Below are 8650 nucleotides of genomic sequence, written 5' to 3'. Positions count from 1 at the left end.
TGCACATTCAGCAAAAGGAAGGTAAAGCAAGGTAAGATAAAGCAACACACAGTTATTAAACACTTACTATGTACCAGGCACATTGATGGCTACTGGGGATATAGATACAAATAAAAAGATAGTCCCTACCCTTAATGAGTTTACAATCTAATAGAAGACAATACACAAAAGGGGGCTTAAAGGAGAGGGGAGATGGGAAGGTATCTGCTATGAGGGGGTTGTGGTGAAATTTAAAAAGAGGGTAGAGGAATGTTGGCTTGAGCCCCTCTTCAAAATGGAGGCCCCAAGGAGAAATTTATCAATGGGATAAGGGGGCCAGCATAGCAGAGAGAGGTTCTGGGGGAGATCACAAAGGCTGATGGATATGTCAGGATGAGTCTGCAGTGAAGGCATGATGGTGAAGTCCAAAAAGTTAGAAGCACAGCATGAGGCAAATGAGGGTTAACTGACCTGGGCCTTTCCACATAATGGAGATTCCAGGATGAACTCACCAATGAGTAAAGGGGCTAGAAACACAGAGAGATGCCCTGATGGACTTAAATATTCAAAATCCACCAGACAGGATCTCAAGGACTCTCGCAGCAGCCCACATTATCTGACCTCAGGATTTTGGTTATTCACAGAACCACAGAATCTATGATTCTCGATGTACCTCAAAGGCCAATTCATTCCTCATGAACAATCGCCCCTACAACATAACCAAACTAATAGCGATCTAGCCATTGTCTAAATGTCTCCATAGATGGAGAATTACAGCCCTCTTCCCCTTTTGAATGGTTCTAATTGTCAGGAAATGTTTCCTTACATTGGACCTAAATTTCCTTCTTAGTAGCTTGTATCCATTTAATCTCTTCTTCAGATAATAGAACAAATAAAATAATTAATATTTCTTTAATATGATAGTGCTTTAAATATTTGAAAATAACTACTTTCCCCCCAATTTTTTTTTAGGGGAGGACTAAACACCAGTAGTTTTTGGTTTTTTTGATCAATCCTTATATAGCCTAAACTCTAGTTCCCTCATTATGCTATTTACCTTCCTGTGGATGTTTCTTCAGTTTACCAAACCTTTCCTAATGTTCTGGCTTACGATTCTAGAGTAAGGAAGCTACATCTGCCCTCTAGGAGTTCTAATTTCTAGGAGGTTTGGCAGGCTTGGAATTGTCTCCACTGTTATAAATTTGAGCCCTCACTAGCTGTGTTCCCTCAGCTTTTAGGGGCCAGTGAATAGTGCCCTGGTTCATATTTTACCAATTAATATCAATTAGCTTTTTATGAAGGGGAATCCAATTAAAAGATAAAGCAAAAACGAAATATAGATATCCTTACCCTACCAATCCCCCACCCCTCAAAACCTCAGGAAAAATACTTCCTACATAAAATCAGGGGTGTTTAGGCAAGACTAGTACCTCTGGTATAAGGGCTGCCTAGACCCTTTTAGGACTGTTTTCTATCTTTAGTATCCACCTGTCACCCAAATCTCATCTGTGGTTCCAAGAGTGGCCACAACCTGGTAAACCATTTTGGCAGACAGGCCAAACCAATTTAAGTTGCTGTAGGTCTGGGGAGCTGTATTTATAACCCTCTACACTGGTGGTACAAGCCACAGGGTTATCTCCTCACTGGACTAAAGCAACAGCAGGATTTGGCAGCTCCCTGGGTATTTGAGCAGCCTTTTCTAAGGACCATACTACTCACCTCCTGGCATGAGGAAAGGACTAGAAAAGATGTCCCCAAAATTGTCTGCTTGGCTTAACCCTAGCCTACTTACCATGATAGGCTGGAATCCTACCCTGAAGTCAAAACACATACAAAAAAATCTACAAAAACTTTTGTGAATTCACCATCAGTATATGGAATGTGTACACACTTACAGACATGAAATTCAGTAGATCTAAAAGACAAATAGCTCTTGTTGCAAAAAGAACTCAGCAGATGTCACGTCCAGATAACAGCCCCAAGTGAAACGAGGCTAGCAAACAAAGGCCAGCTTGCTGAAATCAGAGCAGGACATATGATTTTTCTGGGGTGGCCACAGTGGTGGGGAGCACCATAAAGCTCGAATAGGTTTCACAGTCAAAACCTATTTAGTCAACAAGTTTATATGCTTACCAAAAGGAGTGAAGAAGTTCATGACAATGCGATTGCCACTTGCAGGAAAGTGCCATGCCACCATCATTGGTGCCTATGTTGCCACCATCATTGGTGCCTATGTTCCCACCATGACAGATCCTGATGAGATCAAAGAAAAAAATTTATGAAAACCTAGAGACCCTCATCATCGGTGTGCCAAAAGAGGATAAGCTTGGAATTCTGGGTGACTTTAATGCCAGAGTGGACTTTGACTATCAGACATGGGAGGGAGTCCTTGAGAGGAATGGAATTGGAAACAGCAACAGCAACAGCAATGGAAACTTATTACCTCTCATCACCAATACTTCTTCCACTTATTTAAATGCAATAAAACTTCTTGGATGTACCCTTACACCAAAAGAGACAGACAGGATGTACAAGTGACAAAGTTTACATGTGGCATAGAATGCTGGATTGATCAGACTTATTCTCTCCACGCCATAGGTTCCCAAAGTGGGTGATACCACCTCCTGGGGGGTGCTGGAATGATCCAGGGCAGTAGCAGGTTCGGGTGCAATTGTGAAGCACTGAATAAAAACAAGGGGACAATGGAAGCATAAGGAAAGAAGGGAATTTTGAAAAATCATTCATACGTGTTTTATCTGTTGTGTAATAGAGTTAAAGTCATAGTGATTACATTATTTTCTAAATAAACACACAAAACGCAAGTTATAACCAATCAGTGGTCAAGTCTGCCCACAGGTCTTAAGAAGGAGGCATGGCCGGAGAACATGTCACACATTGTCTGGAATTCCATCGTGCATTGGCAGGAATGTGTGCATGTAATGACTTGTTTACAATATGATACTATATGGTTACATGATGCAATATTATATCATCAAAATTTCAATGCAGGAAAAAAATCTACAAATTTACAAAAAATATTAAATTTAAGATGTGTCATTGAAACTATTTTATATTTTTTGAAATGACACAAATTAAAAAAAAAACATTAAAGGACTGAAGAAAGTAAATTTCCAGGGGGGGCAACGAGTAATTAAAGGAGGCGGTAGGCCAAATAAGTTTGGGAATCTCTGATCCAAGCCAAACAAAGATAAGTACCAGAAGATTTAATTTCAACAGATTAGAATGCTTCTCCATGCATAAAGTTTGTTGCTAACTTAGAGGGAAAGCTGAGTCAATACACAGTTGGCACCAGTGGAGCAGAAAAGGAGTGGGCAACTTTCAGAGCTTTGGTGTACAGCACCACATTTACTCCTCTGGGACAAGACACTTGGAAACATCAAGTTTGGTCTGACAAAAATGATGGGGAAATTCAGAAGCTGTTAAATGAAAAATAAGAACTCCATTGGGTTTACCAACAGGATAGTTCATCTGTCTCTAAGCAGGCAGCATTTAACTCCAACAAAAGGAAAATGCAAGTGAAACTTAGAGAGTAGTTTGACTAGTTTAGCACTGAATAAGTAAACTAACAGGCAAAATTGTCATTTTTATTATATTGGCTCAGTCTACCCATGAGTAATTAATATTTCTCTAATTGTTTAGATCTATTTTTATTTGGATGAATAGTGTTTTATAATTGATTTCATATAATCTCTAAGTTTGTCTTGGTAGGTAAACTCCCAAGTATTATATATTGTCTGCAGTTATTTTAAATGGAATTTCTCTTTCTATCTCTTATTGCTGTGTTTTGTTGGTAGGATATATAAATGCTGCTGATTTATACGGGCTTATTTTATATCCTACAGCTTTGGTGATATTGTTAGTTATTTCAACTAGTATTTTAGTTGATTTTCTAGGATTCTTTAAGTATACCATCATATCATCTGTGAAGAATGATAGTTCTGTTTTTCCATTGAAGAGGCAAGAATATATATATATATATATTTAATTTAAGAATACCTTTGTTTTTTCTATCATTTAGATTTCCTACAATATCCCTCTTCCAAGCCCCACCCAGAAAATTATACCCTTGTAATGAAGAATTTAAAAAAGAGAAAGGAAATGAAGCTGAGCATAACTAACAAACATTGAAAAAGTCTTACATTATATGCATTGTTTCACACTGAGGGTCTTTTTTTCTCTGGTATGCAACAGGATGAGGTAACTTTTCATATGCTTTCTTTGTGGCCAAACTTGGCCATTAAAACTTTATAGCACTCAGTTTCAATTATCTACATTGGTGTACTCATTGTGTATAGAGTTTTCCTGGTTCTTCTTAGGTCACTTTGCATCAGTTCTTGCATGCATTTTCATGCTATTCTGCATTCATCATATTTACTGTTCATTACAGCATAATAGTCTTCCATTGCAATTATGTATAATTTGCTTAGCATTCCCTTGAATTGATGGGCATCTTCTTCTGCCTTTTGTTTCTAGCTCTTTGATAGCACAAAAAAAAATGCTTTGGTGTATAGTGAGTCTTTCTTTTTGTTTTTTACTTCCTATAATATGTACCTAAGAGTAAAATCTTCGGGTCAAATGGCAAGGACATTTTAGCTACTCAAGATGTTCCAAAAATTTCAAATTGCTTTCCAGAATGGAAGAGTTATTCAAAGTTTCATTAAAAATGAATTAGTGTGCTAGCTTTTCCCCAGTACCCCCAACATTGACTCTTTCCATTTTTTGTCATCTTTAATAAATTGCTGGATATAAATTACAACCTGACCAATGTTTTGGTTTATATTTCTTTTATTATTAATGATTTAGAGCATTCTTTCATTTGATGGTTGATGCCTTGCAATCCTTCTTTCGAGACCTGTTTGTTCATATCTTTTGATCACTTACCTATTAGGAAACATCTCACTTTTTCTTTGAGTTGTCTATGTATCTTGTATATAAAACCATTAAGGCTATGTCATACAATATTTTTAGGTAATAATATTGCGAATAAACATGGCTCCCCAACTTGTTCTGTTGGCACTTCATAAAACTTGCACAAATCTTGCTTTCTTAAATGAATTAATAGTTTCATTCTATCACACGCTATAAGAACTATTTGGCTAAAAGCCCACAACATTCCCAAGATCTTCCCTACTTTGACAAGCAAATGAATTCAAAACTAAGTGAAACTAAGTGAAAGCAGACATTGTCTCTCTCTCTCTCACAAACACACACACACACACACACACACACACACAGAGTGATTTTGTTGTATCATTTTGGCAAGTGAAAATCCTCACCTTCCCCCTAACTCAGCAAAATGTTCTATAAGGTCTGAGAAGGAAAAGCCCCTCTCCAGTTTGTTAGAACAGGAAAGGCTTCATTGAGGAAGCTACATTTGAGCTGAGCCTGAAAAGATGGGTATAATCTCAAAGGCAGAGTAGAGAGTGGCATAAGCAGACACTGAGGATATAGAACATGAATCATGTGTACAGGACGAGAAGTATTCTAGTTGGGCTGGAACAAAGAGTGGGGCTAGCGTGAGATGTCCAAAAAGTACGATGGCAAGACAAGTCTTAATGCCATATGAATGCAAAGGACAAACTATACTCAAGAACTTAAAACTACCAAGTAAATAACAATTTGAACCATTTGCCTTTCTAGTTTTTTGTTGTTGTCATACCTATGTGTTGGCCACCTTCTTTCCTTAGAATGGAACAGCTGCATAACACATACGTATCCAATCAGCTAAAAAGTCCTAGGGCTTCCACTTCTGTAACATTTTGTGAATTGGCCCTCTCTTTTTGACCTCTATTGCTATCACTCTAGTTCAGAATCGTGTTGAGTCCTGACAAATACCAACTGACTCCAATATAATGAGTCTGCTACATCCAGCCTTTCATTCATTTGATCAATATTTCGTACTGTACCTAGATTTTCCTTATGCCCTGTTGTGAAAGGCAATGTTTGATACGAAAGCCAATCTTTACAAAAGAACCAGGAAAACAGGTTTGCATTCTGCCCATGACACATACTTAAATTCTTAGTGCTTCAGATAACACTGTATTTAGTGTAAGTTACAGACCAGTTAGCAGTCTCCATTGGTACAGTAAATTTCCTCACTGGGAGCTCCCTATACCAATAATATCATAGGTTTGGCCAAAAACAAAACAAAAATAGTTTGCTCTTATTCCTTAGCCCCAAATACTTCAATAACTTCCTATGGTCTACTGAATAAAGTACAAAGTTGTTTCTTTTTTTCTTTTTGGCCTGATATTCAAGGTCCTCTATACACCTTATTTTTAAAGACATTCCTTCCTAACCCCAACCCCCAACTCTGCTTGCTGAAATCCTACCTACTCCTTAAGACTGAGATCCAAAGCCAGCTTGTTTTTTAAGTCTTTCTAGACACAAACAATTGGAAATAATATTTTCTTTTCTTGACCTTGTATTATGCTTTCTCCTCTTAAGTACTCACCATGATCTCATTTATGTTCCATTTATTTGTCTATCAGTTGTATTTCTTGACTGGTTATACGTTCCATGCAAACAAATGGAACAGGATCCATAAACCCAGTTCCAAATGGCCTCACCATGCACACAAATGAAGCCTGTGCTCTTGTTCTCTTAAAAAAAAAAAAAAGGAGGTGGCAGGACTAGGAAGACCTTGGGCACCCTGAGAGAATATAAGGTAGTTAGACGCTGCCTACCCACTCCCAAGAGTCCAGTGCTGCCTCTTTATCGGATGCGGATCTTTGCTCCTAATCATGTTGTAGCAAAGTCCCAATTCTGGTACTTCGTTTTCCAGTTGAAAAAGATGAAGTCTTCTGGAGAACTTGCATACTGTGGACAGGTCTTTGAAAAGACCCCTCTTAGAGTGAAAAAACTTTGGCATCTGACTGTGCTACGATTCCAGAAGTGGAACCCACAACAAGTACAGGGAGTACAGGGACCTGACCATGGCTGGTGCCATCACTCAGTGCTACTGAGATATGGGAGCCCATCACCGTGCCCAGGCCCATTCCATCCAGATCATGAAAGTGGAAGAAATTCCTGCCAGCAAATGCTGCCAGCCTCCAGTCAAGCAGTTTCATGACTCCAAAATCAAGTTCCCTCTGTCCCACAAAGATCTGCGTCACCAGCACAAACCACGCTTTACTAACAAGAGGCCCAACACGTTCTTCTAAGTGCAGAGACAAGGAGGCATCTCTTTTATTTGATCTGTTTAAATAAATTTCCCAATTGGAAAACAAAAAAAATGTAATGTAGATCTCATTTTTCAAAGAACGTATTCCATCTCCAGTGGAATCTCATCTTCTTTCCAGGCTTTTCACAGACACAGAATTACAGTGGGCAATATAAGGTTCATGGCATACAGTACACCTTTGACACAATGTACCAGTTAGTAAACACACAGCTCTCAAAACTTTGTACATGGTCCTTTGTACTTTCAGCAGATTATCAGTGGTTACATCCAAATTTATGAATATTGTGTCTAGGCCAAGGTCCCCTTAGAAGTGCCAAACTGATTTGTTCTAACACCCTCCTGACATTCTCAAGTTCACAGGAATCTGTAGCTTCAATTTATATCACAGTCCTCCTTCAATGATTTAAAATTGAGACCATACTTGGCATAGTCTTACACCTCAACCATGATGACCCATTTTCAGCCCTACTGTAAATATCCCAATAGTTGCTGAGGGCTACCATTTGTTCCTTCCAAAAAATCTCTCCACTGTCTCTTATTTCTGACCACAATCAGATCATCAGGACACTGTCTGAAGGACAAAAAAAAAAAAAAGGCAACAACTATATCTTCAAACAATTTCTTCCAGGCTAAATATCATATCATCAGGATGATTGACCCATCCTCCCACCTGCTGCCAAGTTATTTTCTAATAATTCAATTTATTTAAATCAATTCAAATATTAATGTGATTAAAGGAATTCACATTTGTAAACTGATTTCATATCTATGAAGTTCTTTGCATATGTTATTGTCTTTTAATCCCTTTCCCTAATAAATTTAGTTTCCATCAATGGATTTAACCAAAACTAGCTGACAGCTGTCTTGGGTAACTGAAGGCTGCAAGTGGCCAAAGTTTCTAAACAATGAGGTGTCTACTGACACCAGACCACTAAGGAGTAACTCCTTGTGATAAGAATCAGATTTGTCCTCCTACCAAGAACTCTTCTAATTGGTCCTCCAAAACATTGACAAATTGGCAGCTGGCTTGCTCCTGATCATGCAGGGAATGAGTTGTGGTGCATTCTTACCTGAAACTGGTAGGCTTGTTCTGAATCAGGCCTATGTGATTCTTCTTGCTTCAAGCACTTCCAACATGTATCTACCATATCTTCTCCCAACTTTTACCTCATACTCCAATTTCCATTTCTTTCTTTTATTCCAATTTGAAGGCTAGCATTCCATTTCAAGCAAGAAAATATCAATTTATGTTACGGATGCTTTCTAAATCAAGAATTATACTTTGGCTTTTATGGACAGTAAAGATTTTTTTTTGAACCCATGATTTAGAAAAGATATTTATTATCATTATTATTAGCTTTTGGTTTTTTTGATAACACTTTTTCTCAAATCACATACATGCAATATCATATTATTATTATTATTGCTTCAGTCCTTCATTTTCTACCTGGCTGTGCTCCTTTGGAC

The 8650-nt window shown here is 38.0% G+C and overlaps 1 pseudogene; it reads left to right on the top strand.

Moving 5' to 3' along the window:
• Nucleotides 1-5454: 5454 nt before the first annotated feature.
• On the top strand, nucleotides 5455-7163 carry LOC114050083 (annotated as a pseudogene).
• Nucleotides 7164-8650: the final 1487 nt, after the last annotated feature.

The sequence above is a fragment of the Vombatus ursinus genome, unplaced genomic scaffold (genome assembly GCF_900497805.2).
Source record: "Vombatus ursinus unplaced genomic scaffold, bare-nosed wombat genome assembly UNPS02014798.1, whole genome shotgun sequence".
Classification (NCBI taxonomy): domain Eukaryota; kingdom Metazoa; phylum Chordata; class Mammalia; order Diprotodontia; family Vombatidae; genus Vombatus; species Vombatus ursinus.
The sequence above is the reverse complement of the archived record's forward strand: the minus strand, read 5'-3'. Positions and strand labels throughout refer to the sequence as shown.